The sequence below is a fragment of the Aotus nancymaae genome, unplaced genomic scaffold (assembly GCF_030222135.1).
Source record: "Aotus nancymaae isolate 86718 unplaced genomic scaffold, 86718_ANA_hifiasm-v0.15.2.pri h1tg000029l, whole genome shotgun sequence".
NCBI lineage: Eukaryota > Metazoa > Chordata > Mammalia > Primates > Aotidae > Aotus > Aotus nancymaae.
In genome coordinates, this window is record NW_026988442.1 from 86,934,805 (window position 1) to 86,957,802 (window position 22,998).

The 22,998-nt window shown below is 41.2% G+C and overlaps 1 protein-coding gene and 1 non-coding gene across 8 annotated transcripts in view; one reads left to right on the top strand and one right to left on the bottom strand.

Annotated features, from left to right (window-relative positions):
* CLASP1 (cytoplasmic linker associated protein 1) overlaps positions 1–22,998 on the bottom strand; it is a 284,571-nt gene that overhangs the window by 178,061 nt on the left and 83,512 nt on the right. The window lies entirely within an intron of this gene.
* Positions 83–208, top strand: LOC135277129 (U4atac minor spliceosomal RNA). Its single transcript, XR_010344728.1, has one exon. It is a non-coding gene; the product is annotated as a U4atac minor spliceosomal RNA (small nuclear RNA).

A 22,998-nucleotide genomic window follows, 5' to 3' on the forward strand; every position in this document is an offset into this window, starting at 1 on the left:
AGGGCGGGACTCACGAATTAATTACCACAACCCTACCAGATATTGGCGCTTCCTGCTTGCAGCGCACGAAACTTTTATGGTAACCATCCTTTTCTTGGGGTTGCGCTACTGTCCAATGAGCGCATAGTGAGGACAGTACTGCTAACGCCTAAACAACACACCCGCATCAACCTAAATTTTGGTTTACGTTGGTGCAATTTTTGGAAACAACGAAAACTCTCTAATAACGACAAATTACAAATCAATGCAGGTTTTGTCTTTCATTATGCCAGTAGGTGGCGCACAAGGCGTATGATTGGGTTTTCCCAAAACCTCCGAAAACGTTTAGGATTTAATTTCTTTTCGTGCTTATTCAGTTAGTTAGCCTTTGCGCCTCCACGTAAGATGTCATCAGCATTTTGGGAGGCTGAGGTGGGCAGGTCTCCATTTTAAGACTTGATTAAACATGTTTCCAAACACAATGTCAGGCACTGCCCAATGTTCATATACGGCCTGCCCCTGCGTCTGGCAGCTGTTAAGAGCAAAAACTGCTGGCTTTTCTACTCAGCTTTGAAATCTACTGCTTCAAAATTGAAGGAATCCAAATCGGCCCAATAATCCCCACAATATATAAAATGTTCTTGAAAGAAACAGGCTACCTGACAACAATATTAAAGAAAATAATTTTAAAAACTTTTATAAAGAGAACAACTTGTAAAGATTTTTCTTTTAATAATATAATAATGGTATAAACACTTTAAAATAATGACTATTTTCAAGCTAAAAAGGATTAGCTTTCACACTATGACTTTCTTCCAAACAGTACAGTATGAAGTGGGGGGAGTAACTACATCCAGCAGAGACAGTGGAGGTCACCATCAAGTACATTTGATATGGTGTTATGAAAACGGCATTTTGCCTCTGTGATAGTCCTTACCAAAACCCCTAAGCCCAGTCTAAGCATGAGGAAACCGGACAAATTCCAAGAGAGGGGCATCCTACAAAACACCTGACCAGTACTCCTCAAAACTATCAAGATCTTCAAAAGCAAGAACTCTGAGAAACTCATAACAACAGGAACCAAGGGAAACATAACAACTCAATGTAATGAGGTGTCCCGGAAGAGAATCTAAACCAGAAAAATGATATTTTTCCATAGATAAAAACTAAGGAAATATTAATAAAGCATGAACCTTAGTAATAATATATCAATACTGGATCATTAGTTGTAATAAACCACACTAATGTTAGATATAATAATGAGACTGTATTATCTTTGCTATTTTTCTGTAAAAAAACAAATAGTTGATTTTTTATTAAAAAGAACACCCCTGCTGGGCACAGTACATTAGGAGGCCAAGGTAGGCAGATCATGAGGTCAGGAGATCGAGACCCTCCTGACCAACCTGGTGAAACCTTGTCTCTACTAAAAATACAAAAATTAGCTGGGCATGGTGACAAGTGCCTGTAATCCCAGCTACTCAGGAGGCAGGAGAATCACTTGAACCAGGGAGTTGGAGGTTGCAGTGAGCCAAGATCATGCCACTGCACTTCAGCCTGTCGACAGAGCGAGACTCCATCTCAAAAAAAAAAAAAGCCAGCCCATCACTTAAGTGAGTCATTTAGCTTTTGTCTGATGAAATCTTAAGCATCTGTACAGTTGCATTACTGGTTACAGGTAGGGGTGTTATTCATTACAGAAACATCCCTTCATACACATTCAAGGCTAAGGTAAAGAGGACTACAGTTTATTAACACGAAACCTGACTTCAGCTTTTCCAGGATGGCAGTTTACTTGGTAGGTCTGAGCAGAGAAGGCCTCATTAAGTCCCGGACAGTCAGGTTTCAATGCCTTGCCTAGATGGACTGGGGAGTGTGGAAACTCCCAAAAGGGACTGAGTGGGCAGATGCACCTGAGCCCCAAAGAAATAGGACAGGAAAGGTCAAGGGCACCAGCCGGGAGGACAGAAGGCAGTTCCAGCACTGACAGCTCAGGCCCTTCTCCTGGGCTTCCATTTCCCTATTGAAGAAAGGATACATGAAAAAATCCTTGCCCAGAAGATCACTCTAATAATCAGCTGTAAAGACCTCTGAATGGCTCATTGGAACACGCAATTCTGTTTTATGGAATGAAGTGTTGCCTAATCCTAAAATCACAAATAAAAGCCAATCAAAATCTTTAAACTAAATTTGTTGTAATTTTTTTCTTCCAACACCACTAACTGTGTGACCCTTGAACACCGCTTCTGACCTTTTACGAATTATCTACATTTGTGCTTGTTTCCCCAGCTAAACTCCTTGAATGTAAGGAATACTACCATCTTGCATTTCCTCGGAATTCCCATAATAATAGCACGACACTGGGTACAAAGTAGGTGATTGATAAACCCTACTTTATTGACGTGAATGAGGCTGGAACAGATGAGTTCTCAAGATCCAACACAGTTTCATTATCCTAAAAACCTCTAAAAGACCGTTTTGTAAAAGAGAGAAGAGAGCTGACCAGGTCACTGGGACCAACACTCCTGCTGAGCACAACTAACAATGCTGGATATAAAAGAACATCAGCTTGAAAGCATCAGAGAACTAAGAAGGCACAGAACTTCCAGGTCAAGAAACACAGACAACTAAAATTCAGAGATGAGCCTACAGCAACTGGTCCACTTTGCCCTGAGGCCATTTAAACACTGGGAAAGGGCACAGAGAATCACTTTTAATAACCTCTTGGGTCATCTAGGAGAGCAAAGGTTAGATGCCAAAGCCCTCCAAAGTTGGTGGCCTAGTTAACTCCCTACCACTTGCACTGGAAACCCAAATGGCTAGACTTTAGGAAGAGAGAGAGTTGGAAACAAAACAGCCTTCACACAGACTGCAGCCCAGTTTCCAAGCATCTGGGTAGTCCGGAAAAATTCTAATCCGTGACATCAGATTAAAGTGTGTTTAGACTGTCTATGCCCAAAAGCCCTGAGCAGATAAAAACACGTCATTTCTGGATTTAGAAACATCATCCTAGTCTAGTCCTCGGTTTATTCCTGTAATAATTTTTCTTTTGTTGTTGTTGTTTGTTTGTTTGTTTGTTGAGACAGAGTCTCCCTCTGTCGCCCAGGTTGGGAGTGCAATGGTACGATCTCTGCTCACTGCAACCTTCGCCTCCCAGGTTCAAGAAATTCTTGTGCCTCAGCCTCCTGAGTAGCTGGGATCTGTGATTAGCCCAGCTAAGTTTTGTATTTTTAGTAGATAAGGGTTTACCACATTGGCCAGATTGGTCTCGAACTCCTGACCTCAAGCTATCTGCCCGCCTCGGCTCCCAAAGTGCTGGGATTACAAGCATGAGCCACTGCACCCTGCCTATTCCTGTAACAATTTTTCAGAAACAACATCTGAAACACAACCAGCGATAACCAGGCAAACAGGACAAAATAAATGAAAAGTAGCAGAAACAAAGACCAACCTGAACTCTGGATCCCTGCATAGGAGAATAATTAAAAACAGACTTTAAAATAACAAGTCAGACCAGGCATGGTGTCTCAGTCCAGCACTTTGGGAGGCCGAGGCGAGCAGATCACCTGAGTTCAGGAGTTCGAGACTAGCCTGGGCAACATGACGAAATTTCATCTCTACGAAAAAATTTAAAAATTAGCTGGGTGTGGTGGCATGTACCTGTGGTCCCAGCTGCTCTGCACAGGAGACTGAGGTGAGAGGATCATTTCAGCCTGGGAGGCAGAGGTTGCAGGGAGTGGAGATCACGTGCCTGCACTCCAGCCTGGGCAACAGAGAGAGACACCCCATCTCAATAAATTAATTAAATTAAATAAGTCTTATTATATCTCTGAAGAAAAAACACATGATTAAAGTTTTGAGTAGAGAAATGAAATTTTTTTTTTTTGAGATAGAGTCTTGCTCTTTCACCAGGTTGGATGGAGTGCAATGGCGCGATCTCGGCTCACTGCAACCTCCGTCTCCCAGATTCAAGCAATTCCCCTGCCTGAGCCTCCCGAGTAGCTGGGACTACAGGCGTGCACCACCATGCCCGGCTAATTTTTTGTATTTTAGTAGAGACGAGGTTTCACCATGGCCAGGATGTCTCGATATCCTGACCTCATGATCCGCCCGCCTCAGCCTCCCAAAGTGCTGGGATTACAGGCGTGAGCCACCATGCCCAGCCGAGAAATGACAACTTTTAAAGTGACAGAGATTAAACAAATAATACAAAAGAAAAAATTAAATACTCAATGAATGGGCTTTTTTTTTCTAAGTGCACTGTAAATACATGAAGAGAACTAAAGAGGAAACTAAGTCTGCAGAAAAAATCCAGAATAAAGAGAGGCAAAAAGATGGAAAATTCAAGAGTAGGTAAGAGGATAGAGAGAAAACATTAAATTTAAACGGAATTCAAAACGAAATGAGAGACAATAGGTAATAAACAACAGCTGACATTTATTAGAATTTTTTTTTTTTTTTTTTTTTTGAGACAGGCTCATGCTCCGTCACCCAGGTTGGAGTGCAGTGCAGTTGCGTGATCTCGGCTCACTGCAACCTCCACCTCCCAGCTTCAAGTGATCCTCCTGCCTCAGCAACCCGCCCGCACCCCCTCCCCTCCACAGCCCCAGTAGCTGGGACTACAGGCGCGTGCCACCACACCCAGCTAATTTTTTGTATTTTTGTAGAGGCCAGATTTTGCCATGTTGCCCAGACTGGTCTAGAACTTCTGGACTCAAGCGATTTGCCCCTGTTGGCCTCCCAGAGCGCTGGGATTACAAGTGTGAGCCACGGCACCCAGCCCAGGAAGGTATTTAAAAAAAAAAAAAATAGTGTTGGTGAAGATGTAGAGAAACCAGAACTCCTGTACACTGCTGGTGAAGTGTAAAACGGTAGAGATGTTATGGAAAATAGCAATTCCTCAAAAAAATTAAACATAATATTGCCATATGATTCCAGCAATTCCACTTCTGGGCATATACCCAAAAGAAGTAAAAGCAGAGTTTCCAAAGACAGTTGTAAACCCATGTTCGCAGCATCATTATCTACAAGAGTCAAAAGGTGGAAACAACTCAAGCCTCGCTTGACAGATGATGGATATGCAAAATGTAGTCTACCAGTCTACCCATACAATGGAAATTTAGCTCTTTTCTGAACCACTACAACGTGGATAAACTTTGAAGGCTTTATGTGGAGTAAAGTAAGCCAGTCACAAAGACAAATATTGTCTGGTTCCACTTACATGAATTACCTAGACTAGTCAAATTCACTGATACAGAAAGTGCACTGGTGACTGCCAGGGGCTGTAGAAAGGAGAAATGAAAGTTATTGTTTAATGGCTACAGGGTTTCAGTTTTACAAGAGAAAAACACTCTGGATATAGACGTTGGTGATGGTTGCACAATGCAAATGTGCTTAATGCCACTGAACTGTACATAAAACTAGTTACATGGTAAATTTTATGTTCTGTATAACTTACAACAATTAGAAATAACTTTTAAACAATAGCTGATGGTTATGAAGTTTGTGTTATGGGGCAATAAAAATGTTCTGAAATTAGATAGTGGTAATGGTTGTACAACTCTATGAATGTATTCTAAACCACTGAATTTTACACCTTTAAAAAGAATAAAAGGCCAGGCACAGTGGCTCACACCTGTAATCCCAGCATTTTGGGAGGCCAAGATGGGCAGATTGCTTGAGCCCAGGTGTTTGAGACCAGCCTGGGCAACATGGCAAAACCGTGTCTCTACAAAAATATACAAAAATTAGCCGGGCATGGTGTCACAACCCTGTCGTGCCAGCTACTCAGGAGGCTGAGGTGAGAAGATCGCTTGAGTCTAGGAGGTTGAGGCTGCAGTGAGCCATGATCCTGTCACTGCACTCCAGCCTGGGCAACAGAGCAAGATCCTGTGTCCAAAAGAGTAAAGCAATACCTGAAGAGGTAATGGCTGAAAATGTTCCAAAAACTCTAGAAAAATCAAGCCGCAGATTCAAGAAGCCCAATGAATCATAGCACGCTAAAGAAATCCATACCTAGATATGTCAGGTACGTAGTTTAAAAGATGAAGATTAAGACCAACATTGCTAACAATAAAGAAATGCATCAGCAAAGTGAAGAAAGACAATTACTAATTACCAACCTATAATTCTATGACCAGTAAAATATACCTTTCTAGAAAGTGAAATAATTCTCATACAAAAACTAAAAGAACTTTTCATCACTTAGTTTAGAAGCTATCTATTCTTTTAAATTCAATTTTGGTGACTGTCCTGGTGCTACTGGCTTAACAACAAATCATTCCATGTAACTTGCCATATTAATAACATATTTCCCCTTTTTTATGTTAATGATCTCAAAAGATGCAAACCATCCGAGAAATTGAACATCACTGCATTCACGATTAAAAATTCTTAGCGGATTAAGAAGAGAAAGATTCTCCCTTAACTTCATAAAGGATATATTTTTTCAAACCTACAAAAAGTATCACATTAATGATGAAACGCCAAAAGCTTTCTCTCTGAGACTGGAACATGACAAAAATATCCACTCTGCAATTTCTGTTCGACATTGTATCTGCAGTCCTAGCTAAGTAACTGTGGCAAGAAAAAAAAATAAAAGTATGAAAATTAGCAGAAAAATAATTATCATTTTGAATGGAAAACCTAACTGAGTAAAAAAATGTAGAACATGCCAGGCATGGTGGCTCACGCCTATAATCCCAGCACTTTGGGAGGCCGAGGTGGGTGGATCACAGGGTTAGGAGTTCAAGACCAGCCTGGCTAACATGGTGAAACCCCGTCTCTACTAAAAATACAAAAATTAGCCCGGCATGGCAGCAGGCGCCTCTAATCCCAGCTACCTGGAAGGCTGAGGCAGATAATTGCTTGAACCCAGGAGGCAGAGGTTGCAGTGAGCAGAGATCATGCCACTGCATTCCAGCTCTGTCTCAAAAAAAGAAAAAGAAAAAATCTAGAAGATCTGAAGATGCATTATAAAATTAATAAGTTTTGCAAGACTAATACAAATTCAGTATATATGAAAAAAATTACATTTCTCACAACAAGCCAAAGAGGAAATTTTAAAATGTTCCTATTTTTAATTGCATAAAAATGGTAAACACCTAGGACTAAATCTAGCCAAAATATCTGCCCAAAAAGCTATGTAACAAATTTTAAAATTTTTTTGATAGCTAAAATAAATGGAGTAAAAAACTCAGTATTGTGAAATTTTCAGTTCTCCCAAATTGATCTAAATATTCAATAAAATTTCATTCAAAACCCCAATAAACACAAACATTTATTTTTTTAAGTACTAAACAAGTTGATTCTAAAATACATGTGATAATACGGCAAGGCACTCTTTTGGTAAAATAAGGTGATAAAACTTGCTCCCTGTGGATATTAAGATTGATTACAATATCACAGGAATTAAGGCAACGTGTTATCAGTTGATGGACAGACACATATACCAACAGACAGGATAAAGAAACAGACTCAGGCCTATTGGGGTATTTATGACAAAACAGGCATTACAGAGCAGGGACAAGAGGGCCACTTTTTAAACTGATGTCTCTGGATCAACTGAATATCTACATGGATACAAAAGAAGCTGACTCCTATCTCACAACCTGCACAAAAAAGAATTCCTGATAATAGATAAATGTGCAGAAAGTAAAGCAATAAACCTTTTAGAAAATAACATAAGAAAATAACTTCATGATCCCAGGATAGAGGAAAATATCAGGACACAATAAAACTGTAAAGGACAAGACTGTTATAACTGGACCAAATTAGAATTAAGAACTTTGGCATATCAAACCCACTTAAGAAAGTGAAAGTCAAGTCACACTAGAAGAAGGTATTACAAAACAAATAAGCAATAACAGGCTTGTTTCTAGAATATATAAAGGCATTATGTGGAGCAAAGTAAGCCAGTCACAAAGACAAATACTATCTGGTTCCACTTACATGAATCACCGAGACTGGTCAAATTCAGTCTAGAAGGTGTTCAATAAAGCAACTGATAGGCAAGCCAGTAGAAAAATGGGCAAACTATATGAATAGGCACTTCACAAAAGAAATCAATGGTCATCATTCTAAGAAAAGTTTTAATTTCCATTAGTCATCAAGGAAATGCAAATTAAATGAGACAGACCAGGCGCAGTGGCTCACGCCTGTAATCCCAGCACTTTGGGAGGCCGAGGCAGGCAGACCACCTGAGGTCAGGAGTTCGAGACCAGCCTGGTCAACATGGTGAAACCCCGTCTCTAAAATAATAATAATAATAATAAATAATTAAAAATTTAAAAAATTAAATGAAACACTACTGCACACTCCAAAGGCTAAAATGAAAAAGACCCACAGGACTGAGTGTTAACAAGAATGTGGTGCCACAGAAACTTTCAATTTACATACTGGCAGGAATGTAAACTGGCATAATCAACACCTTAGAAAACATCTTGGCATTATCTAACAAATCTGAAGATATGCAGCAATACCACTGCTAGGAATATACCCAACAGAAACACATACATACATACAACGGGTGAAATGCACAAGAATGCTCAGAGCAGCACTACTACAGTAGCCAAAAACTAGAAATCCCTAAGTTTATCTACTCTGGAATGTTGACGTTGTGGGTTTCATACCAAGAGATGCAATAAACATTGAAAATAAATGAATCACAGCTATACTCAGCAATACAAATAAATCTCATAAGAATGAGTCAAAGGGCCAGAAACAAACATACATACATCTGTATGAAGTTCAAAAACAATCAAACAAAGTGGGCACGGTGGTGTTTGTCTACAGTCCCAGCTATTTGGGAGGCTGAGGCTGGATGATCACTTGAGCCCAGGAGTTCAAGTCCAACCTCGGCAAGATAGTGAGACCCCATCTCTAAACATAATTAATTTTTAAAAAACAAGCAAACATAAACTGTAATCTTAAGGTGCATATTTAGATAATAAAACTAAAAAGAAAAGCAAGAAAGCAGTTACCATAAAGTTAGAAGAGTGGTTACTTAAGCGAGTCTTGGTGGCAATGCCTAAGCAGTGTTCTATTTCTTGTCCTGAAGATCAATTAAATAGCTATTAGCTTTAAAACATATCATTAAAGTGTGTCTTTGTGTTTTGTGCACATTCTACATGGAGTTCACAGTTTTGTTTTAAGTTTTAAAAATTAGAACAGTAGGAGTGATGCTGACCACTAGACCTGCAAGTTTATAACAAGTCTCTGCCTTTCCAAAACACTCATAAAGGCACCAAAATGGAACAGTTCTCTTTCCAGAACATGAGCTCTGCTCATTGAACAAAGAAAGGAATACTAAATCCTTTTCTCCAAAAAATAGCCACAAGGGACAAACTAGGTGATAAACAGGCCATTTCTTAAGTTTCAGAAGACTGGATTGTCTAAGGTAAAAATATTGTACTTTATTGTTTTAAGGTACACTCATATTGTACTTTATTGTTTTAAGGCACTTTTGCATGAATCTGAGTAATCTTACAATAATTTTAAGATGTAGAATATATTATCCTTATTTTGCAAATAAGGAAAATAAAGACCAAAAGATTTATCCAGGGTTGTAAAGTTTGTTAATGACCAAATTGCAACAAGCCTGAGCCTCCTGACTACACCAAAGCCATTTTCACTATAACATAATAATGGTATACACAAAACCCCACATTTTTAGTCTTTTTCATCTCTCTCTCTCTCTCTCTCTCTCTCTCTCACACTAGCAAGCTTGAGACCTTCTCTGCCAATATCAGATAACCTCAAATGTCAGCCTCGGCTCTCAACCCCTCTGAGGCTCTGAGAATGCCTCAACTAGGAAAAAACACACTGGCTTTGTCAGCACAGCTGGCAGCTGCTCCATCTCTGAGCTTCAAATGCTCATCAGTAAAACCAGAATAATAATACATTTACCTTAAGGCGTACATATGAGGCTAAACAAAGTTTTAACAAAATGCTCAGAATATCACAGGCACCCAGTAAGTACTGTTTCCCTTCTTTATGACAGCAGCACTTTAGTAATAATAATAATAAAGCACAGCTTACTGAGGTAAGGGGCAAACAAAGTAGGCACAAAATCTAGAAAAGAAAGTAAGGTTGCCTAAAATTCCATCACTCAACAATACCCCTGTTACTATTTTGGTGACTATCCTGCAAGACATCTAGGCACACTCATATGCACATTTTTCCACTCAATGTGCAACGGACATCTTCCCAAGTCAATAAATACAAATCTACATCCCTACTCTCAATGGCTTTATAATAATATTGTACCTAGGTATCATAATTACTCAACCAATCCTACTAACAAACAGGGTTTTCATTATTTTACACAATATGATGATGGATATTCCACACATGTGCTATTATTCCCTTAGTACAAATGCTGAGAACATTTGCTGGGAAAAAAGAAAACACACTGTATAATATACTGTTAGTTCTGCTTTTAACGTAATGCACTAGGTGCTGCTTTAAAAACAGAACTATGCCAAGGTGGGCGGATCACAAGGTCAAGAGATCGAGACCATCCTGGCCAACGTGGTGAAACCTCATCTCTACTAAAAATACAAAAAACAGCCAGGCATGATGGCACGTGCCTGTGGTCCCAGCTACTTGGGAGGTTGAGGCAGAAGAATTGCTTGAACCCAGGAGGCGGAGGTTGCAGTGAGCCGAGATTGCGCCATTGCACTCCAGCCTGGCGACAGCAAGACTCCATGTCGAAAAAAAAAAAAAAAAAAACAGAACTATGCTCTGCTGATTTCTACACGTTTTTTTAGTTTTTTAAAAGACTTTAGATTGCAGCCTCACTAAGGGGAAATTAATTAGCACTCTGCACTGCACTTACTTTCAAATTCAAGAATAAAAGCACAACACAAATAACTCGCTCAAGAAAAGTGTGGTAGTCAAAGACTTTGCGTATATACACATACAATGGGAGTAGTCATCATCCAAACTTGTTATCCTTCAAAGCAGTCACCTAGCAAGTGCCTGAGTGCTCAACCCAATAACAATGCCACTGGGCAGTCTATTTTTAAAATTCCTCTTCTGGAATGCCCTCCAGAATAGTTTATGAACCATAAAAGTAAATGTCTGTTAAAATACGTTAAGTAATATTAGATTAATGGGACTTCGAAAGTTACAAGCTATTACCAGTAATCGTCCATATAAAAAATTTTACCCCTCAAAAAGTATTTAGGATCATCATACCACCAAACCACTTTCTTTTACACATGAGGCAGCAACATGTCAACTCACACTAGGAGACAAGGTTTAAAATACAATGAGAGGCAGAGTTAGCAACCTTTGAAGACCTAGACCAATCCAATACAACTAATCCAATAGAACTTTCAGCAATGACAGAAATGGTCTACATCAGTGATGTCCAATACAGTAGCCACTAGTCACGTATGGTGACTGCGCAAATGAAATGTAGCTAGTGCAAATGCGACACAGTACTTTTCATGTAATTTAACTTGACTTAATCTAACTTTAAATCACCACAGGAGGCTCACGGCTACTGTGTTTGACAGGAGACCACTGGCTGCAAACTTGGACAGGTAGATAGAAATGAGGCCAGCCATGTGAGGCGGGGAAGGGGACCATGGAAACTTGGGGCACCTCTTAAAGCTCCAGTCACTTGATACCATGTGGGACTAAAGGACAGTAAGGCCACAGCTCCAGATTTTAAACCCGGGCAACTTACCCAAAGAATTTGAAAGCACTGAGGAGACCAAACAAAACATATTTGTGGGTCATATCCAGCCACAGACTTCTAAATTTGCAATCTCTCTCATCCAGATACATCCCACAAACATGAGATCAGGTATCAAGATATTCATGACAAAGAAAAAAATAAACAAAGATCCAAGTTTCCCACATGGACTTTCACAATTTTCCCAAATACGCTTCCACGCTGACCTACCTGTTCCTCTCTCCCAGCAGCCCCCGGCCCACCAGCACGACTCACAGCTCTTTCCCCTGGCCAAGTTTCCTAGAGTCTCCCTAGACTCTTCCAAAGCTCAGGTCCCAATCCTTCTATGAGACAGTTCTACCTAGCCCCATCCAAGAGGTCTCCAGCCTCCTAATTTCTCCAAACCCCAATCTGAATAGTACTTTCTTCTATCTCCTTTATATGCATACGAAGCAACTCTCCAAAAAGACTACAAACTACTCAAAGCAGAGCAGATTCTTACACAACCTTTCTCACCCACTCACTTGCCCAAAGACAGTAACAAAAATAGGGGGCAGGAGGGAAATCATGGGGCAGTTACCATGTATCTTGCAGAGATTCTCTATTTAATCCTCACAACAACATTTTGAGGCAAACACCATGCCTATAAATATGCCTACTTTGCAGATAAGGAAACTGAGCCCCAAAAAGATGAACAAACCATTAGGCAAAGGTCACTCCACGATTATGTGGCTTAAATAACATCCACTAATCCATTAGTCTTTCAAAAGGGCAAACCAAGAACACTAAGTTTGTAATGACACCCAAGTCAAATCACTCTGTGTCTACTTTTTCCAGAGAACCATCTGCCCACTGGTTGTGCTTCTGACAAAAAGTGTATAACAGAAGCCGTTCCAAGAGTGTACTGTAACTAATTTTAGAAACCAAAATATCTGTGAATTGGCTCATTGATTACAGCTCCCAGCATTTCAGTCTCCTCAGAGGCACCGTGGGAGAGGAGTCGACTCCTTCCTAAAGGAGTAATCTCCTTCCACTGATTTTTCCGAGTTCATGCCAGGGTGAAATCCTTACAAAAATCTTAGCTCCAGGAAGACATTTTACTACTTTTAAAAAAATACTAAAAAAAAAAAAAAAAGATATTACTACCCTTTCTTGAAATGTTGGAATCTGGAAAAATACAACAATAGTCTGTGCTTAACATACTCTTTAACTTATGTGATGCATATTTTTTAAAAGGGGGGAAGGTGCATTCGTTTATGTACTTAAAATGTATTGAGCACTTATCAGAATTCTATACACTTGACTAAGCATCAATCAAGTATACGGGTAGGATGAACAAGCTGTTAAGACATATAAGGAGTTTCACTGGGTTAACAGTTACATAAAGATCTGTGTCAGTAAACAAGAAAATTAAAAAAAAAGAAAAGAAAAAACATGGGATCCTAGAAACAGAGGGGCCAATTCAAAAGAGAGGTGAAGGCAATTACCAAGATGATGGCAAAAGAGATTCTCAGAACAATGGCAGGGTACCTAATATTTTGTTTGTTTTTGAGACAAAGCTTTGCTCTGTCACCCAGGCTGGAGTGTAGTGATGCAATCTCAGCTCACTGCAACCTCCACCTCCCAGGTTCAAACGATTCTCCTGCCTCAGCCACCCGAGTAGCTGGGATTACAGGCATGTGCCACCACAGCCAGCTAATTTTTGTATTTTTAGTAGAGACAGAGTTTCACCATGTTGGCCAGGATGGTCTTGAACTCCTGACCTCAATGATCCACCTGCCTCAGCCTCCCAAAGTGCTGTGACTACAGGCGTGACTCACCACACCCAGCCTGGGCACCTAATTAAAATCAGCACAGTGAGGGTAGAGAATAAAACCAATTTAGAAATCCACAGGGGAAGACAAAGTTCATGGTCCAAAATCAAATCTCCAAGTTTGTCTCCAAAACGTTTTTGTTTTTCTTTTATTTGTTTGGTTTTTATTGTTGTTTTATTCCCCACAGGGGACAGGGAGCAGACATTTGCTTCAATCATGATCCAAAAAAATTCGCACACGACATCTAGCAGGTATGGCACATGACAACTCGAAGTTATTCTAAAGGCTCCTTGACTCTAGAGCGGGACCCCTCCTACCCCATTTCTTTTCCTGTCACTTTCATGCTGCAGAAATCTGGTCAGTTCTGTTATGAAGAGAACCATAGTTGCCTTTGTCTGTTTCCCTGGCCATCATCACTGAACTTGACCCTCTATCTGCATTTCCTGCAGATGGAAGTCGGCTCTAGAGATCTGGCTAGATTCAGATTCAACATTTCTTGCCAGAATATTTTATAGGTGGTCCTATAATCTTTATCCCAATATCTTACATATTTCAACAAATCTAAGAAGACATCATCAACTTTATGAAGACCAAGGAAAAAACTGGTGACAAACTGTTACACAATTGATCAAAAGACTCATCTTGATATCAGAGATGGTAAAACTGTAGAAGTAGAAAAGAAAGTGTCTCAGAATTGAAATTCTATTATAAACAGTTTGCTCATTACTTAAAAAAATAAACTTTCTTTAATTGGATTTACAGGAGTTCTATAGAATAACAGCTTTAAGAACACCTTTTAAAACAGAAGGAGTCAGCCAGGCCCAGTGGCTCATGCCCGTAATCCCAGCACTTTGGGAGGCCAAGGCGGGTGGGTCATGAGGTCAGGAAATCAAGACCATCCTGGCCAACATGGTGAAATCCTGTCTCTATTAAAAATACAAAAATTAGACGGGTGTGGTGGCATGTCCCTATAATCCCAGCTACTTGGGAGGCTGAGGCATGAAAATTGCTTGAACCCAGGAGGCAGAGGCTGCATGTGAGCCAAGATCGTGCTACTGCTCTCCAGCCTGGCAACAGAGTGAGACTCCACCCCGCCCCACCCCACCCCTCAAAAAAAAAAAAGAAAGAGTCTTAGAAGTATGGCACGCTTTACATGCAATGCCTCTTGGAAATAGAAACGATCTTACAAGGTACTTTCCAACCATGGATTTCAAGACCCTTTCCTTTCACATCCTACCCCACCACATTTCCTGTTATTTATCATATCTCTATACTTTAGCCATGAGACTACCTCTCAGGGGATACCCAGAAAAACAAGGAACAGCTAAAAAATTCAGTTACGTTGGAAACAACTTGGCAGTTTCTTTAAAAACTAAACACGCACGTACCACATGACTGAGCAACTCCATTCCTAGGTATCTACCTAGACATGAAAGTGGGTGGGGGGTGGTCAAGATGGGTGGCTGGAGGCAGCAGCTAATGTGCATAGCTCTCATGGAGAGGAACAAAGGGGCGAGTAAACACAGCACCTCAACTAAACACACCCGGCTGGTACATGCACCGAGACCAATCAAGGAAACAACTCCACCCATGGAAAACGGAGAAAAGCAAGACAGGACAATGGCCAACTCAGGAGTGACACAGAGCCAGGGGAACCTCCGCGACCCAGGGAAGCAGTGAGTGAATATGGGACCCCAAGAACTCACGCTTCTTCCACAGATCTCTGCAACCCTCGGGTCAGGACACCACCTCATGAACCCACTCCACCAGGGTCTTCAGTCTGACACAGAGCTATGTGGAATCTTGGCAGAGAAGTTGCTCAGGCACGCACAGAGACCTGAGAGCCTTTGTACCTAGGCTTTCTGGGCTTCCAAGCAAAAGGAGCTGCAACTCCATCTTTGGGGCTGAAGCGGACCCTGAGCATAGCACAGCTGCTCTATGAAAATGAGGTGAGACTGCTTTTTTAAGCAGGTCGCCAATCCCATTCTTCTTCAGTGGGTGGGCTCTCCCAACCGAGGTCTCCAGCCACCTCCTACAGATGCCTTCGGGCTGGCAACAGATCCATACCTTCCCGGGACAGAGCTCCCAGAGGGAGGGACAGGCCACTATCTTTGCTGTTTTGCAGACTTCACTGTTGATACCTCCAGGTACTGGAAAATCCAAGGCAACAGGGGACTGGAGTAGACCCCCAACATATTGCAGCAGCCCTACAGAAAAGTGGCCAGACCATTACGTGGGTACCTATTCCCATATCTCCTCATCGGCACGTCCTCCAGACCTGTCCTCCAGCCACCCTCTCACCAGAGCTATCAAGCCGATAGCAAATCAGCAAATGCCTGGACAGAGACCACATGGCAACTGAAAGTCTCTCTGCCACTGCCTCTGCAGTGTAATTCCCTACAATGAGAATTACAAAACACTGCTCAGAGAAATCAAAGACACAAACAAATGGAAAAATATCCCATGCCCATGGATAGGAAGAATCAATATCATTAAAATGGCCATACTACCCAAACTACCAATGACATTCTTCACAGAACTAGAAAAAAATATTTTAAAATTCATATGAGAATAAGAAGAAAAAAATTCACATGTAACCAGAAAAGACCCTCAGCAAAGTTTAAAATAAAAAAAACAAAAAACAAGCCTGGAGGTATCACATTACCTGACTTCAAATTAGACTACAATAAGCAAAACAGGATGCTACTCATACAAAAACAGGCACATAGACCAATGGAAAACAATAGAGGGCCCAGAAATAAGGCTGCACACCTATGACCATCTGATCTTCAACAAACTGACAGAAACAAGCAATGGGGAAAAGATTTCCCATTCAATTAATGATGCTGAGATAACTGGCTAGCCATCTGCAGATTAAAGCTGCACCCCTGCCTTACACCATAGATAAAAATGAAGTCATGATGGATTAAAGACTAAAATGCTAAACCTAAAACTATAAAAACCCTGGAAGACAACCTAGGCAATACCATCCTGGACACAGGAATGGACAAAGATTTCATGACAAAGACACCAGAAGCAATCACAACAAAGGCAAAAATTGACAAATGGGATCTAATTGAACTTAAGGGCTTCTACACAACAAAATAACTATCAATAGAGTAAACAGACAACCTACAGAATGGGAGAAAATATTTGGAAACCATGCATCTGACAAAGGTCTAATATCCAGCATCTATAAGGAACGTAAACAAATTTACAAGAGAAAAAACAAATAACCCCATTAAAACATAGGCAAAGGATATGAACAGACACTTTTCAAAAGAAGACATACATGAGGCCAACAAGCATATGAAAAAAAGCTCAGTATCACTGACCATTAGAGAAATACAAATCAAAACCACAATGAGATACCATCTCACACAGTCAGAATAGCTATTATTAAAAAGTCAAAAAATAACAGATGTTGGAGAGGTTTCAGAGAAAAGGGACACTTACACACTGTTGGTGGGAGTATAAATTAGTTCAACCACTGTGGAAAGCAGTCTGGTGATTCCTCAAAGAGCTAGAAGCAGAACTACCATTCGACCCAGCAATCACATTACTGGGTAAATACCCAAAGGAATATAAATCATCCTACCATAAAGACACACGTATGTGAATGTTCGCTACAGTACTATTCACAACAGCAAAGACATGGAATCAACCTACATGCCAATCAACGACAGACTGGATAAAGAAAAAGTGGTATACACATACCATGGAATACTATGCAGCCATAAAAAGGAATGAGATCATGTCTTTTGTGGGAACATGGATGGAACTGGAGGCTAATTATCCTTAGCAAACTAATGTAGAAACAGAAAACCAAATACTGCATGTTCTCACTTACAAGTGGGAGCTAAATGATGAGAACTCATGAACACAAAGAAGGGAACAACAGACACTGAGGCCTACTTGAGGGTAGAGGGTGCGAGGAGAGAGAAGAGCAGAAAAGGTAACTTCTGAGTACTGGTATGAATACCTGGGTGATGAAATAATCTGTACAACAAACCCATGTGACATGAGTTCACCTCTGTAACAAACCTTCACATGTACCCCTGAACCTAAAACTTTAAAAGTAAATAAATAAAACTTGAAAAATCAAATAAAATAGCAAAGTATTGCATTTTTAAAAAATAAAAATGTATGATCACATAAAGATTTGTATCTTTAATTATTCATTAATTATGAATTAATGCATAATTATGAAATACTGCCATAATTCATACAGCAGTATTATTCATAATAGCAAAAAAGCAGAAATAATCCAAATGTCCATCAAATGATGAAAGGATAAACAAAATGTGGTATATACATACAATTATATAACACTCAACAGGCTGGGCACAGTGGCTCACGCCTGGAATCTCAGCACTCTAGGAGGCTGAGATGGGAGAATGGCTTAAGCCCAGTAGTTCAAGATTAGTCTGGGCAACATAGTGAGATGCCATCTCTTTAAAAAAAAAAAAAAAAAAAAAAAAAAATCAGATGTGTGTGGTGGCGTGTGCCTGTAGTCCCAGCTGTACTGGAGGCTGAGGTGGGAGGATCAGTTGAGCCTGTGAGGTCAAGACTGAAGTGAGCCATGATCGCATCAAGGTCTCACTCAAGGTCAATGCTCAAGAACAAGCACAATGTTCTCCCTCCCCAGCCTTTTCTTTTTGAGACAGGCTGGAGTGCAGTGGCACAATCTCAGCTCACTGCCATCTCTGCCTCCCAAGTTCAAGCAAAATCTCTCCGGCCTGGATGACAAAGCAAGATCCTGTCTCAAAAAATAAATTAAAAATAAATAAATAACACAAAAATAAAGAGGAACAAACTACTGATACATGCTACAACATAGATGAAGCATGAAAACATGATGTGAAGTAAAATAAGATAGGCTGGGTGCAGTGGCTCACACCTATAATCCCAACACTTTGGAAGGCCAAGGCAGGAGGATCACTTGAACCCAGGAGTTTGAGACCAGCCTGGTCAACATAGGAAGATCTCATCTCTACAAAAAAGTAAAAAAAAAAAAAAAAAAAAATTAGCCAGAGTGGTGGTGCTTGCCTATGGTCCCAGCTACTCAGGAGGTCGCAGTGGGAGGATGGCATGGATCCAGGAGTTCAAGGCTGCAGTGAGCTGAGACAGTGCCACTGCACTCCTGCCTGACCCTGTCTTAAAAAAAAAAAAAAAAGAAATTAGACTAAAAGACTACATATTGTATGTTTCCATTTATAGGAAATGTCCACAAAAGGCAAATCAGTAGAAACAGAAAATGATACATCATTGCCTAGAGCTGGGGGTAGGAATGGGAATTGACTGCAAATGTTATGAGGGATCTTTTTGGGCTGATAGAGAAATGTGAAGATGGTTGCACAACTCTGTAATTTTACTAAAAATAATTAAATTGTACATTTAACAGGTAAATTTTATGGTATATAAATTATACCTCAATAAAGCCATTTTTTAAAAAAGCAAAATCTGTTACTAAGCTTAAAACAATTCTCCTATGATATCTCTGGTGATTGAATCATGCACAGAAGAACTCATTACACCTGCCCAAAACAAGTATTTCTTATTTCTCTATCCAGAAATATCAGCTGCTATGGAAGAAAGCTAGGCCCTGGGTCAGGAGCTAAGAGTTGTGGGCGGAAAGCAACACAGCCTGTGCAGACCAAGAGTCCTAACGGAGTTGAGAACTGCCTGGAGGGCTCACATTGCACACAAACCTCAGCAAGTCTCTCTGTGGCCCATTAATCACCGGCAGTCTTCCTGGATGTGCTGTGCCCTCTCATGCTCGTCTGCACACCGTGTGTTCTCTCTGCTGTCTGCTCTTGTGCCTCTTTCAGGACTCGCTTCAAGCCTCATCAACTCCAGTGGCCTCCCACCAATATCCATCAGCCTGAGACAGAAGCTGTGTTTCCAGCCACCTACTATACTGTTCTTCTAGAAGTCAAACTCATTTGTGACCTCTGATTTTTAAAGCCATCTATTTTTATAATGCCAAGAGTTGAGACTGCAACCTTCCAGAAGACAGATTTCATTTTATTCATCTATCATCAGTATCAATTATAATGATAGCAAATTTTGGGAAGGAGGATGGAGGGAAGCTGAATAGGACAAACAGAAAAGAATGTAAATATCATGAACTATGTATTCCAATTAACAAACCCAAATACAATGACTGCCATCAAGACATTATCACTCTATCCTACTTGTATCCTTGCTTCCATGCCAGCCCTCTCAAGGTCTATTCTCAACAAACAAGCAGAATGTCCACCCCGCCCTTTTTTTTTGAGACAGGCTGGAGTGCAGTGGCATGATCTCAGCTCACTGCCACTTCTGCCTTCCAAGTTCAAGCAAACTCTCGTGCCTCAGCCTCCCGAGTAGCTGGGATTACAGGCATGTGCCACCACGCCCAGCTAATTTTTGTATTTTTTGTATAAAGACAGGGTTTCATCATGTTGGCCAGGCTGGTCTCACACTCCTGCCTTCAAGTGATCCACCCACCTCGGCCTCCCAAAATGCTGGGATTACAGGTGTGAGCCACAGCACCCAGACAGAATGGTCCTCATATCATTTCACTCCTCTCTTCAACACTATGCAATGGCTCCCCACACCTTGGCTAAGAGCCAGTCTTACTATGGCCTACAAGCCCTCACGATCTGACCTCTCATTACCTCTCTGAGCTTATCTAGTGGCCCTACCCGCTCCCTCACTGGCCTAGCTGTTCCTCAAACATGCCAGACCCGTTTCGCTCTCTGCACTGGGTACTTTCTATGCCTGGAATGCTCTTCCCCAAGATACCCACCTAGCTTGTTCCAGCATCTCCTTCAAGTCTTTGTTCAAAGGTCATAAAATTCACCGTTAACTTGCTTATTGGCTCTTTCCCCCAAGTAAAACATAAGCTCCATGAAGACAGAAATATTCATCTGATTATAACTCTTATTGTCTAGAACCCTATTTGTTGAATAAATGAACAAATCCCACTGACAGGCCTTATTGCTCACCTGGAAAAAATGTCTTTCTGTTGGATTCTAAATTAAGTTGAACATGAATGAATAACTTCTGACATGCATCTCCCCTCCCATACATCTTGCTGCTAAAGTGTTACCAAAATACAAATAAAGAGAAACTAACATAACGAAAGCACCATGAAAAAAAAGCTGTGTTTCCAGCCATTTATTATACTGCCATGTAAGCTGTCTTGTAGTAGGTCACAAGACCTGCATCCTAGTTCTGCTACCAAATGACTTTAGGTGTGTTGTTAATACTTGCACCATTGGGGCAACTGTCTACAAACCTAAAACTAGTGGTCTCTGAGGCTCTGCAAGCTCTGTGGTTTGAATTCTGTTCTTCATTCTCCCCATTTTGCAGTGCTGCTCACTGTGAATGATGTCAATCTCTGTTGCTGGGCCTTGCCCTAGGATTCTACTGCTGCCTTTCTCAAGAGCACGTGATAGAACTTAGTCTCTCCTGGTCATCAGTTCAGATGATAAGTCTTGCTTGTGCCTTTCTTCCCTCAGTAGATAGTTTAAAGCAGTGGCCTCTAAACTTTTTGATTACATAGAATACCTATTATGTGGCCGGGTACAGTGCGGTGGCTCATGCCTGTAATCTCAGCACTTTGGGAGGCCGAGGCGGGAGGATCATAGGATCATGAGGTCAGGAGTTCAAGACCAGCCTGGCCAACATGGTGAAACCCCATCTCTACTAAAAATTTAAAAAATTAGCTGGCCATGGTCGCAGGCACCTGTAATCCCAGCTACTCGGGAGGCTGAGGCAGGAGAATCACTTGAACCCAGGAGGCGGAGGTTGCAGTGAGCCAATATTGTGCCACTGCACTCCAGCCTGGGTGACAAAGAGAGACTCTGTCTCCATCAATCAATCAATCAATCAATCAATGATTAACAATGGAGGATGGAAAGAAGAGCAAAATCAACCATAAGTTCTACCAACTTTTTAGTCTACCGTAGAACCCAGGAGACGGAGGTTGCAGTGAGCTGAGATCATGCCACTGCACTCCAGCCTGGGCAACAAAGCAAGACTTTGTCTCAGGGAGGAAAAAAGAATACCTATTACATATATTTACTTATATATCATATAGCCTATTGTTATGCAAATTTATAGTTATAAAGCATAGGTAAAACATAATCACTTCAAAAAATAAGATGAAAAATAAATATTAACAAAGAGCTGTAATGTTCTTCCTACAGCCCAATGGACTGGCCTGTCTCCCTCATAGAACCCACTAATTAAAAATGAAAGCAGCATCACCCAAATTGGAAACAGGAAACCAACAGAAAGAAAGAAATTCTCCAGGCATCCTAGGAAGCATCTCTGCTATGGTCTCAATGTGTCCCCCAAGTTTCACACGTTGTACTTTTAATCTACAATGCTGCAGTATTGAAAGGCGAGGCTTTTTTTTTGAGATGGAGTTTCACTCTCATTGCCCAGGCTGGAGTGCAGTGGCGCAATCTTGGCTCACCGCAACCTCCGCCTCCCAGGTTCAAGCAATTCTCCTGCCTCAGCCTCCCGAGTAGCTGGGATTGCAGGCATGAGCCACCACACCCGGCTAATTTTTTGTATTTTTATTAGAGACGAAGTTTCTCCATGTTGGTCAGGCTGGTCTCGAACTCCCAACCTCAGGCGATCTGCCCACCTCGGCCTCCCAAAATGCTGAGATTACAGGCGTGAGCCACCGTGCCCGGCGAAAGGTGAGGCTTTTAAAGAATTGACTTGGTCAGCTGGGAGTGGTGGCTCACGTCTGTAATCCCAGCACTCTGGGAGGCCAAGGCAGAGGGATCATGAGGTCAGGAGATCGACACCATCCTGGCTAACATGGTGAAACCCCGTCTCTACTAAAAATACAAAATATTAGCTGGGCATGGTGGCACATGCCTGTAATATCAGCTACTCGGGAGGCTGAGGCAGGACAATTGCTTGAACCCAGGAGGTGGAGGTTGCAGTGAGTCGAGATTGCACCATTGCACTCCAGCCTGGACGACAGAGTGAGATTCCACCTGGGGGAAAAAAAAAAGTGACTGGGTCATGAGGGCTCTGTCTTCATGAATGGATTAATGGATTAATGGATTAATGGGTTATCATGGGAGTGGAACTGATGGCTTTATAAGAAGAGAGACCAGAGCTAGCACACACAGCCCCCTCACCGTGTCATACCCTCCACCACCTCAGGACTCTGAAGAGAATGCCCACCAGCAAGAAGGCTCTCACCAGAGGTGGCCCTTTGACTCTGGACTTCTCGGCCCTCATGACTATAAGAAAAAAATTCCTTTTAAAAATAACTTATCCAGTTTCAGGTATTCTGTTATAAGCAACAGAAAATGGACTAATATACTTATACTGTGAATCAGGGGGAAAGTGGCAGGTAAAGTGATATATTCCCAAGTGCCTCAGACTCCAAATCACAAAGAATTTTTCAGAGCTAGCCAGATTCTCTCATAGTTCTGCTCAGAATATTTCATAAGAATGACCTTGCAAACTGAAGCTTTCAACCTGGCCTGGGTACCTTAAGAATAT